The 12,349-nt window shown below is 47.6% G+C and overlaps 1 long non-coding RNA gene across 1 annotated transcript; it reads left to right on the top strand.

Annotated features, from left to right (window-relative positions):
- Positions 1 to 702: 702 nt before the first annotated feature.
- Positions 703 to 1,639, top strand: LOC136631467 (uncharacterized). Its single transcript, XR_010793024.1, has 3 exons — positions 703 to 781; positions 932 to 1,082; positions 1,181 to 1,639. It is a non-coding gene; the product is annotated as an uncharacterized lncRNA (long non-coding RNA).
- Positions 1,640 to 12,349: the final 10,710 nt, after the last annotated feature.

Raw genomic sequence — 12,349 nt, 5'->3', positions numbered from 1 at the left:
CGCGTCCAGCTCCACCCACTCCACCTTCTTGTGCTCTCTCTTCGCAGCTTTACGCCCTTTTGCGTGCCTTTTTTGGCCATTGCCACCCGTGGTATTCGCTGGTTAGCTCCCTTGCTTTACTCAACTGTTGCATGGTGTACCTTTCCAAGGGTCACGCTCGGTGTAACATCGGTCATTTCCACCATTCTATGGCCCCCACACCCGGTTGCATGGCATTTTTTTGCACGGGTGAGGACACGCGTTTAGTCCAATTTTTGCATAGCCGACCCACAGTTTTTCTTACCACTTTTCCTTTTACATTGTTGTTCTCACTTTGGCCTGTCACTTGTGTAGATGTGATCGTAAGCGATATTTTTGGCGACTTGCAATTGTGCGCTAGTGGGCCAAGATGTGTATATGATGAATGTTAACTTTTTCTTATTGCTCACAGGACTACCTACATTTTCTGCTGTCGCCCAGTGCATTCCGTTTGCAACGTCAACCCACTTTCTGGAAAATGTCCTGGTATCAACGAATGGGGATCAACGTCGTCAGGATGATAACCTTGGTGAGTGTAGTCTCCGCAGACACAACCATATCCACTCCCCTCGGAATGCAATTCAACTGGTTTTTCCCTCCCCCCCCCCCCCCCCTCTGCAGGTTGAAAGTAGGCCGGAGATTTGGGACCCAGCCGAGCCGGGCTACAGTGACCACGACATAAAGGCGGACGCCTGGAATGCGGTCTGCTCTGGGATGTATCCCGATTGGGACTCTGCTACAGCTGCCACCCAAAGTGAAATCCGTAAGTTTACAGTATTGGTTGTAACGCTTTGGTGTTTCTTTCTTCGATGTATTTTGAACTGTACTGCATCTAACCACACTGTTTATTGCAGTATTCGGTGGATTCCATACTTTTACATTCTGCTTTTAACCATGTTTTATTATATTGCAGTTAAAGACATCAAGAATCGCTGGCGGTCTGTTCGGGACCGCTACAAGAAACACGAGAAAGAGTGTGAAAAAAGCGGCATGTCCCCGTCTCAGAAAAAGTGTCCAAACCAGGAAATACTGCATTTCCTCAGAACAAGTTGAGCATTGCGTCCGTAAGTGCTGTATTTTAGGCGAGCTTTTATAGCTCAGCTTCACTGTTGTTGCATTTTGATGTTCTATGTCTCTAACGGTACTCTGGTTTCGTCCACAGATCCAGCGGGAACATCACGGCCGCCCCTCCCACGGTCGAAACCGCTACAGCCGACACAGAAGGGCAGGAACAGGAGTCACGGGATGATGATATCAGAGAAGGTACCCCAACCTTGGAAGACAGCCAGCGGAGCACGCCCGATTTGTCCCGCACTTCAGTAACACCGGAAGTGGTGGAACAAAACGTGTCGCGTAGCAGTAGTGCTGGCCCTAGCAGCAGAGCATGCAGTAGCCGGGAGGTGAGTTCCGAGCGGACGAGCCGCAGCGTTGCAGCTCGTCCGCGTCGGAAGAACAAGCCAGATGCCGCAAACGAGGCGCTGACGTTATTGCGGCGGGTTGACACGGAGGATCAGTGGGATACAATGGGTGCCACCATTGCGTCACGCATTCGTGAACTGAGCTCGGAGCGTCAGTGGGCTATTGCGCCCGTTCTTTACTATGCTTTAGAGCTTTTTGCTTCTCAAAGGCCCAATGCTGATAGCTGTACCATTACTTCGGCAATGAGAAATGCAGCCTTTGCAGTACCACAATCGAACTGCATGTTGCCTCCACCCCAATCTTTCCCTGACCAACCAGGCAGGGTTCCTAGGACAACGGGATACCCCATGCACCATGTTTCTCAAGACACTGGCTACGGCGACACGGTCTCTGGCGGGTCCCCTTCCCAGCCATCGTTTCTCTCACTGATGAGCAGCCCTCTGCATCAGACCTTGCAACACACAACCACGGTACTGTACACGCCGCCAACCGGATCTCAATCCAGTACAGGAGAAGGCTCTTTTATCAGTTATACGACATTGCAGTGATCACAGCTGTTGCATGGTGATAACTGCAATGTCTTATACGCAACCATTGTAAAGTGCTGGATCCGTTGTGATGCTGCCTTTTGTAGCGGTGCATGCAGTTGCCTGCTGTCCCAGAAATCCTAACGGATGGTCATGTGAAAGAATGGGGTGCAATTTCTTCCATCGCTCACTGCCGGCTACTATCTGCTCTGCTGCTAAATAGGCAAGGCACACACATTCATTCCCGTCAGTGGCATGACCGTGAAATTGTTCGCAGGTTGTGCAACTGTACGTGAAGGATTGTGTATGTGCGTCTAGAGTGATTTTGTCCGCTGCCTCGCTGTCCTCCAAGGTTGGGGTAACTCACTTCTCGGGGTCATTGCCTTTGTTTGTTGTTTTCCTTTTTTTTATTTTCATGTGTATTTTCATGTTTGCTCCAGTGTAATGCATGTTACCGGAGTTCGAACATGAAATAAACTCCAAGAAATGCTGATGAGAATAGGGGCAGTCTGTCTGTCGGCCTGTTCCCATCAGCATTTCCGCTTGCGGTATATCCGTCAAGTGTGGCGAAAGCCAAATTGGTATTGGATCGCCTGGCGACAGAGAAAAACGTTACACCATTTACCCCAAAAAAAAGTCACCACGTGCAAAATGACTGCAACTGTGTGGCGAGAAATATAACACCAAACCCTGAATTCCGCTATACAACATCGATGTAAAATAATGTCAGGATTTTAGTGGATAAAAAACGGTCACATACGTCGCTTCCATGTGCTCCTGGGGCGTGGCTAATGTAACGCTAGGTAGTGCTGTGGCGTGAAGCTTGTGAATGGGGTTCCATTGCTTGGGTGAAATGTATTGTCCAACTCATGTTGTTGTAATCGTTAACTGCTTAAATGCTTCAAAAAGGTTACGTTTAAAAACCAATACACCTGCCATGTTCATTAGGCTACTTATTAAAAACCAACATAGCCTAACAATTGTTTCAACTAAACATAAAGTTCAGGTATTTTGTTCGACGACAAAAAAAGAAGAGTGATGTTTTTTGTTAAATATAGTAAAATTTATTTGTGCAACCTTTTTTCTAACAATTTTGTAAACTTTAATGACCGATCAGAAACTGCATGGACCGCCTTTGGTGGGTCTTGAATAAATGCACTTTATGCCAATAATGTCTTCTGCATCCTTCTGGGGCTGGGCGCCGGGGGAGGGTCACACTGCAGTTTTAGGGCTGCACACCACCGACACAGGAGAACTGCCATGGCACGGTGCCTTCGTGACTAAGGAAATAGTCAGTGAAGAGTTCTCGAACCTGCACTGCGGTAGCAGGCGTGCGGAGGTAGTTGTGAAGAACATAACATGCCTTGACAAGGTCATCAACTGTGGTAGGGTCTACCATAAGGGTAGTCCCTAGAACTCTCCACTGACTAACCATGATCGCGAAGGCACACTCAACCACGCGACGTGCCCGGCTCAGCCGATAATTAAAAATCCTTTTCCGGGCATTCAGTCCTCTTCGTGGGTATGGGCGCAACAGGTTTGGCAACAACGGGAAAGCCTCATCCGATACCATCACAAAGGGGACTGGATGTGTGGTTCCCAGGAAAGGTTGTGGGGCTGGGAGCGTAACGCCATCTCGAAGAATTTGCATCCCAATCTGTGAAGTTCGCAGCACCCTAGAATCTCCAGTGCTGCCATAGGCGCCGACGTCGATGCAAACAAATTTGCTATGTGCATCAGCCATGGCCATCAGGACAATAGAAAAAATTTTTTTGTAATTATAACATTTGGAGCCTGAGTGGGCTGGCTGAAGCATACGCACATGTTTGCCGTCGACGGCGCCTATGCAGTTAGGAAATTTGGCAACATCTTGAAAGCCTGCTGCAACACGTTGCCAAGTATCCTCGGTAGGTGAAGGCATCACGATGGGCTGCAACTTCTGCCAGATAGCGCTGCATGTGCACCTCACAATTTCGGTGATGGTAGATTTACCAACACGAAATTGGAGATGCAGGGATGCATAGCTCTCTCCTGTGGCCAAGAAGCTGAAAAGAAGCAGAGAAGAGAAACAAAAGTTAGTACACAATGAACACTTGCATTATGTCAACACTTCAAACAATTAAAGTATTCAGATATTGATCTCAACACAAAATTTATAAGAGAACACAGTATAATTCATGTGAAGGAAATAACATGAGCATTGCAGAGGTAGCCATAGGGGAGGTTAAATTGTCACTTTACACGCCACACATGGTTCACAATTCCATTCTCCCCACCTACAACATAGGGGAGAGAGAAAGTTAAAGTGCAAAGATGTTCCTGCCACACTCAGGTACATAACTAGGGTACGTTGACTGCCGGTGCGCAACAATGGTTGGCCAACTTTGCTGCTATGGTAAGTTCAACAATCTCACTTCTGCCAATTTGTTTCGGAAGTCAACCACCCACAAGATGATGATGGCTGTGTTATGTGCCAGAAGAGAGAATACCGAAGACAACGAACTGTTCCACCGCCCTCTCCCAAAACTACTAGAGGAGAACCCGAAAACGTACAACTGTACATTTTCAGCAACGTCGCCTGCGAATTAAAAAATGGAGTTTGTCTTCTGCTGGATGAAGCCCTTTGTGACGTCACAAAATTAACCTATTTCCAGCTGTTGCAGAACGTGTGTCTTGGCAGCTAGCAGTGCTGTCTCACTCCACGCAGCAAGGGTGTAAGGTGGTTTGAACTAAGACACACGTCCGCTGGGGCAATGGTGGCTATTAACCCTTTCCAATCCATTCTCAGGCCTGCCCCGACATCATAATTTGCCTTCACAGCTGCGATGTGGTGGCAGGCACGACAGTGCAGTGCAGCAGTGCATCTGCACCCGATCATCAGCCACATCGGGTGCAGATGCATTCCTGCACTGATCCTCATCGAGGACCCCCGTAGAGAATGCAGAAAGGGTTTTCAACCATTTCTGCCTTCTCCTTTACACATTACATACCGCTCAATTAGCGCTATGTAATGCATAGAAATTCCGGCAGCCCGGCGATCATGTGTCCGCCGCGATTACCCGACCCACGGCGGTCACATCAAAGCCGAGCCGGGAGCCAGCACTGTGGGAGGACATGCTTACCTGACTTGCTTCTTGCACATTCTCCTTCTGTCTCCTGGCCATCATGTGACGGCCAGGTGCCACCTGACCACTGCGATCACATCATCGCCGAGCCAGGAGGCAGAAGGAGAATGCGGAAGACGCCGGACAGGTAAGCAGTTCCCTCCCTGCACCGTCCTGAACTCTGTCAGTTCAGGAGGGTGCAGGGACAAAGGAATTCTTTTCACCCATTCTCCCCAGCACCAATTTATTTGGAACTGGGGAGAATGGGTGAGAAAAAAAATAAAAATATTGGAAAGGGTTAACCATTGAAATGCCACTAGCAATTCTGACAGCGGCATTTACATAGCACAAATGGTGTTGAGGGGTCACGCACGGGCAACCAAACACCCACCCGACCGGTGAGTTCGGGGATGCCGTGCACGTGTCATTATGGCGGTGTTGCTAATGAAAGGGGTGCTCGATAGCCAAGCTGTCCAAAAGCAGTGTGACGTAATGCGATTGCATTACGTCCTACTGCCGGAGCAATCACAGCATCGCATGAAAAAATAAAATGTATTGCACAAAACTTGTAAGAAAAAAAAATATATATACAGTTGCAAATTACATTACGGATAAAACAACTGGGACAGGATAAGAAAGGTTACTTACCGAAGGGTGATGAGCAGCCTTTCTTCTGCAGTGATCGCCTTCCTCATCTGCGTATCCTGGTACGTAAGATCCCGGCGCACCAGCTCCAGAAGGCGGTCAAAGGCCTCCATAGGCAGCCTGCAGAAGGCTACGAACTTCTCCGGATGGCTGCAGAGAGAGAGAAAGGGAGAGCGGGCTAAACTAAATACAAATTCTTTGCACAATCTCAAACCTATTCACATCACATGATACACTTCACTTACTTTTTAAAATCTTGGTACAGGCTTGCGAAATGCCCCTTCGTCCCCCTCTTGGTGAGTAGGGGATGCACCCAATAGCGCCTCCGACGCCGGGAAGCACGATCAGTCTGTAAAAGAATATTAGCAGGAATTAAAGAACATGGCAGCAATCGCACTCTAGTCCACAATGCATCTAAAGAAACAACAAGGAAACAAAGCACACACTGTCGAAACACTGCTCACCTTTTCTGATTCTTCTCCTTGCATGTACAGCATTAGGGCGATGAGTGTGCGGCGGTTGGCGCGCCTCAGCCGAATTCTTCTGGTAGGCTCCATAGCTCAAGAGAAAATGGCCACAACTTCTTAGCCTCTTCCTACCCTGTGCAGAAATGGGCGTGGACGATGACCTCACAGGAAAGGTTTTTTTTTAGAATCTGCACCTACTAAAATACGCAGTCAAATCTGCAGTCAAAACCGCGCCTCTCCAAAAAAAACCGCTGCGGTTTTTTCCGCAGCAAAGGACCTGCGGATTTAACTGCGGTTGAACTGCAGAATAATACGCGTTGAAAACCGCGACTACATTTGGATATTGCATGCGGATTTGCCGCAGATGCTGCAAGGTTGCAGCAAAACCGCGACGGTAAAACCGCGACATTTACGCGGCAAATCCGCCCTGTGTGAACCCAGCCTTAGGGTGCCTGCACGCGAACGGAATTTCTAGCGCGTTATTTTAGGCACATTATCTGCCCCAGACCGCAGCCAATATACTCCTACGAGGATCCGCAGTTGTCCCCAGACGGACGGATTTGTATCGCGTTTTTTCACGCGCTTGAAAAAATCTGCGACCTGTTCTAATTTGGGTCGGATTCTGCGCGTGAAGCCTCCAATACAAGTGAATGGGTGCGTTTTTTCACGCAGTACATCCGCAGTGCAGCTGCGGATGGAGCCACTGGTTGCTATGACTACAGGAAGTAGGCATGGTAGGAGGCGTCCCAACACACAGCACAGAGCTTCACAGGCAAATTTCAGCAGCAGCACTGTCCTTCCAGTCACCTCATCCATCAGACAGCAGCCACAAGCCACCAGCCTGCCACAAGCCACCAGCCTGCAGCCACCAGCCATCAGCCACCAGCCTGCAGCCACCAGGCGTAACGAATAATGATCGACATGGGCAAACTTGTTGCAATGATGCAGGACTTCCCTAGCATATGGGACAGTAACTGCCCAGAGTACTTAAACAAGAATCGAAAGGAACAATCCTGGCTTCAACTCTCCGCTCAGGTTTATGGGGATGCCTGGACGAACGCAATAGAAGCGGAAAAGAAGAACTTGCGTGAGTATTATTCGCTATTGCGTCAAATGTCCTTTTTTTTTTTCATTTTAACCCCTTAGTAGCCAAGCAGTTTTACTTTTGTTTTTATTGTGCTTTTTTCCATCCCCACTTTTAACCACTTAGTGACGGAGCTTTTTTGCTTTTTTCCTTTTTTTCCCCCTACTCCCTAAAAAAATCGTAGTTCCTTTGTTTATCCATCGACGTCGCTGTATAAGGGCTTGTTTTTTTGCGGGACGAGTTGTATTTTGCAATGGCACTATTTATTGTACCATATAATTTACTGAAAAACCTTTAAAAAATTGTAATCGGAGAGAAAAAAAAAGACATTCCACCATCTTTCGGTGCGTCCTGTTTCTGCAGCGCGCAAAGTGCAACAAAAACGACCTGATATTTTTATTCTATGGGTCAGTACGATTACTACGATACCACACTTTTTTTTAAGATATTTAATTTTTTAAAATTATTTTCTGTGTCCATTTTCTGCGTGCAATAACTTTTTTATTTCTTTGGCGACATAGTTGTGTGAGGGCTCATTTTGTGCGGTATGTCCTGACGTTTCTGTTGGTACCATTTTCGCATACAGTTGACTTTTTGATCGCCTTTTATTACATTTTTTCTCGGAAATAGGGTGACCGAAAAAGTGCATATCGGGCGTAGTTTCTTTATTTTTTTTTACCACATTCACCGTGCAGGGTAAATCATACATTACTTTGATAGATCAGACTTTTACGGATGCAGCGATACCAAAACGGTCACACTGCAGGACGGGCGACTCTCCGCAACGCTGGCAGAAAAGAGCACATGACCGGCTCCATTGCCGGACTTGTGTTCTTTCCTCCAGCTCTGTGGAAAGACGTCCATCCTGCATTGCGGCCGTCTTGTGCAGGAAGACGGGTGCATCAGCCGCCAGGATGCACCCAAGTTACTAAGCCCTCCCTGTTTGTTTTTTGCAGGAACAGTTGTATTTTCCACTGGTGCCACTGAAACGGCATTTATTGGGTTAATAGCCTTGTTCAGCAGACACCCGCAATGCGTAGAGGGAGATAGGTAGTATTTCTTGCCAATGCAGAATGTAAGAATGCAAAATCTATAGTAATGAATTCCTCTTGTGAATTTTTTTGCAGTGACTGAAATAAAGTCACGCTGGAGAAGCGCCTGAAAAAAGTTACATGGATCAACCATGCCCACAAAGACATCTGCTCACCGGGTGAAAGCATGTTGCCAGAATAATTTAACGGTGCTCGCACGAGCAAGAGGGACAAAACGGAGTCTGGGTGTTGGTTTTTAAGCTGTTTTCCAAGGAATGGGCAGTTCTCTAGGGGTTGGGTTTACAATAAGGGGTGTCTGCTGGTTTTTCTGCGCGTTTTTTTCCGCAACACATCCGCGTATATCCGCGCGTGATTTTTCACGCATCCGCACCTATCCGCAAGCACATTTAGGTACCATACGCGCGTGAAAAGCCGCTAGCGGAATCCGGAACGCTCGTGTGCAGGCGGCCTGAGTGTTACAAATCTTCTTTGGGCAGTAGTCAAGGGATTGATAACAGCATCATAAATCAAATCTTCTGCAAAAAGATTGATACATTGTAGCACTAGATAGCAAATATTCCTTTTTCTGAGTGAAAAACCATCTAACAGGGAACATGTTTGCACCTCTCTGGTTTCCTTCAGCTTTCGGACCCTATAGCTTTGTTACAGGTACAACCTATGATGGTAGGTATTCACTTTACATTAAAATCTATCGTGATGTTACCTCTGGGACTGCACCTAGCAAATGCCATGTAGTTCCATCCTTATGGCCCTTTTACAGGCAAAGATAATCTATCTATTTGTATAAAGTGTTAATGGCCATTAACACTTTATCATCTTCATTGACATCCAGGAGTTGTGTGTTTAAAAACACTTCCAGCTGTGCAAACAGCTGCCGCCACATTCCATTGTTCTCCCCGCGGCAGGTTTATACTAGCATCATGCAGACTTTTGAAAGATGAGCGAAATACATTCAAATAGAATGTATTTGCTCAGTCTTTCAGCGGCTGAACGATGGATTTTATGTGAACCAAAATCCATAGTTCAAATGAGAAATGCACGATGCCAGCATTTACATGCAATGATTTTCACTCATTTTGGTCTATTTGGATAAATTTTGAGCGATAATTGTAGCGTATAAAAGGGCCTTTAGAGGGTTTTCCAGCTTAAACATAATGGAGCAGATTTATGAGAAATCTCTAAGGGCTCACACCCACTGGCGATCAGACTTCCCTGCGATGTGAGAGTGAGTGAAAACCAATGTTTTTCAATGGTTTCATTCTCATTACTGATGTTTTCACTCTAACCTCGCCTCACAAAGAAGGTATTGCCCATTGTTTTCAATGCGGCTGGCAGCAGTAGCGCTGGCCCCGTTGCAATCAATAGGAGATCGCAAATCAGGCTGGGAATTCCGCCCGCTAGCTCTGCCCCCTCACTTGGCTAGAGAGACATTACTATAATAACCCTTCTAGCCACGCCCCTTAAAGCCCCACCCCTGCTCTTGGGAAACCCCACTAGCCCTGCCCCCTATCTCTCCAAATATGGGTAGATATGTCACAGATCCCCTGTAGCTCCGCTCCCCCTCTCTCCTCTCTTGAGAAGCGGGGGGAGGGGGATTCCTATGGTAGCCTGCTTCACAATCTTCTATTAATTTCAATGGGGCCAGCGCTGCCCCTCTTTGCGAGGCGAGGTTAGAGTGAAAACATCGCAAATGAAAATGAAACCATTGAAAATCATTGGTTTCATTATCATGCATTTTCACTCACTCTCGCATCTTAAAGGGGTTGTCCCGCGGCAGCAAGTGGGTCTATACACTTCTGTATGGCCATAATAATGCACTTTGTAATATACATTGTGCATTAATTATGAGCCATACAGAAGTTATAAAACGTTTTTTACTTACCTGCTCCGTTGCTAGCGTCCTCGTTCCCATGGAGCCGACTAATTTTCGCCCTCCGATGGCCAAATTAGCCGCGCTTGCGCAGTCCGGGTCTTCTGCAGTCTTCTATGGAGCCGCTCGTGCCAGAGAGCGGCTCCGTGTAGCTCCGCCCCGTCACGTGCCGATTCCAGCCAATCAGGAGGCTGGAATCGGCAATGGACCGCACAGAAGAGCTGCGGTCCACGGAGACAGAGGATCCCGGCGGCCATCTTCAGCGGTAAGTATTGAAGTCACCGGAGCGCGGGGATTAAGGTAAGCGCTCCGGTAAGCTTTCTTTATTTCCCTGCATCGGGGTTGTCTCGCGCCGAACGGGGGGGGGGGGTTGAAAAAAAAAAAAACCCGTTTCGGCGCGGGACAACCCCTTTAAGGGTACGTTCACACGTTACTGAGTTGCTGTGGATTTTTGTGCAGATCTCAATCCTTTAATTGGAATTCAATTGAAAGGGTGAAATCTGCATCGAAATCCACAGCAAATCAGTGACATGTGAACGCACCCTTAAAGAAAAACTAGTTTTCTTGCCCATACCCTTTTTTTGAAAAATAAAAACTCAGCTGTGATTGGTTGTTCCAGGCAAGAATAACCATTTTTTTTCTTTCAGAAAGGTTTCATAAATCTGCGCCATAGATTTTAAATATTGGCAGGTAAATTATAGGATTATTTGTGTTTACTGATTTACTAGAAGCTTGTTAATCGAGGGGTGACTACTCCCTACTGATCCTCCTCGACCTCTCCGCAGCATTTGACACTGTTGACCACAAACTCCTCATCAGTATGCTTCGCTCCATCGGCCTAAAGGACACTGCTCTCTCCTGGTTCTCCTCCTACCTATCTGACCGCTCTTTCAGTGTCTCCTTTGCTGGCTCTACCTCTCCTTCTCTTCCCCTTGCTGTTGGGGTCCCCCAAGGCTCGGTCCTTCGCCCCCTCCTTTTCTCTATCTACACAGCCCCTGTTGGACAAACCATCAGGAACTTTGGCCTCCATTACCACCTCTATGCTGATGATACCCAGCTATACACCTCTTCCCGTGACATCTCTGCACCTTTCCTCCAAAACATCACTAACTGTCTGTCTGCTGTCTCTAACACCATGTCCTCTCTCTACCTAAAACCAAACCTCTCTAAAACTGACTTACTGGTGTTTCCTCCTTCCACCAACCGCCCTCATCCTGACATCTCCATCTCAGTGTGTGGCGCCACCATAACTCCCAAACAACATGCCCGCTGCCTTGGGGTCATATTCGACTCAGATCTCTCATTTACCCCCTACGTCCAATCAGTGGCCCGAACCTGTCAGCTGCACCTCAAGAACATCTCAAGAATCCGCTCTTTTCTCAGCATAGACACGCTGAAAACGCTTATTGTTGCCCTCATCCACTCACGGCTCGACTATTGCAACTCATTGCTGATCAGCCTCCCCTGCACCAGACTCTATCCTCTCCAATCCATCCTGAATGCGGCAGCCAGGCTCATATTCCTGTCCAGCCGCTACTCGGACGCCTCTGCCCTGTGCCAGTCACTGCACTGGCTGCCCGTTAAATACAGAATTCAATTTAAACTTATTACCTTAATCCACAAAGCCCTCCACAGTGCAGCGCCCCCCTATATCGCCTCCCTCATCTCCATCCATCACCCAGCCCGGGCTCTCCGCTCGGCAAACGAAACTAGACTGCACACCCCTCTAATTCGAACTTCTCATTCCCGCCTCCAAGACTTCTCCAGAGCAGCACCAGTCCTCTGGAATGCACTACCAAAGAACATCCAGGACTCGATAAACTTCAGGCGTGCTCTAAAAACGCACCTCTTCAGGGATGCATACCGCATTCTCTAAACAAACTCCTCTATTCACTGCCTGATAACATGTTCCCTGACCTACTGACCACAATCCCTGCTAGCCATCATAAACCGCTCCTGTAGTCATATTGATCTTGCCGTCGCATAGCTAAATGTCTGACTGTTGTCTGTATATAGCATCCCTCACTCTCCATCACGCGACACTGTGCACACCTCCAGCCATTTTACCTTCTGTATCACCCCATTACTTGTAGTATGTAAGCTCGTTGGAGCAGGACCCTCACCCCTATTGTTTCCACCAACTGATTATTATGTAACCGTGGT

This window comes from Eleutherodactylus coqui, chromosome 6 (genome assembly GCF_035609145.1).
Source record: "Eleutherodactylus coqui strain aEleCoq1 chromosome 6, aEleCoq1.hap1, whole genome shotgun sequence".
Taxonomy (NCBI): domain Eukaryota; kingdom Metazoa; phylum Chordata; class Amphibia; order Anura; family Eleutherodactylidae; genus Eleutherodactylus; species Eleutherodactylus coqui.
The sequence above is the reverse complement of the archived record's forward strand: the minus strand, read 5'-3'. Positions and strand labels throughout refer to the sequence as shown.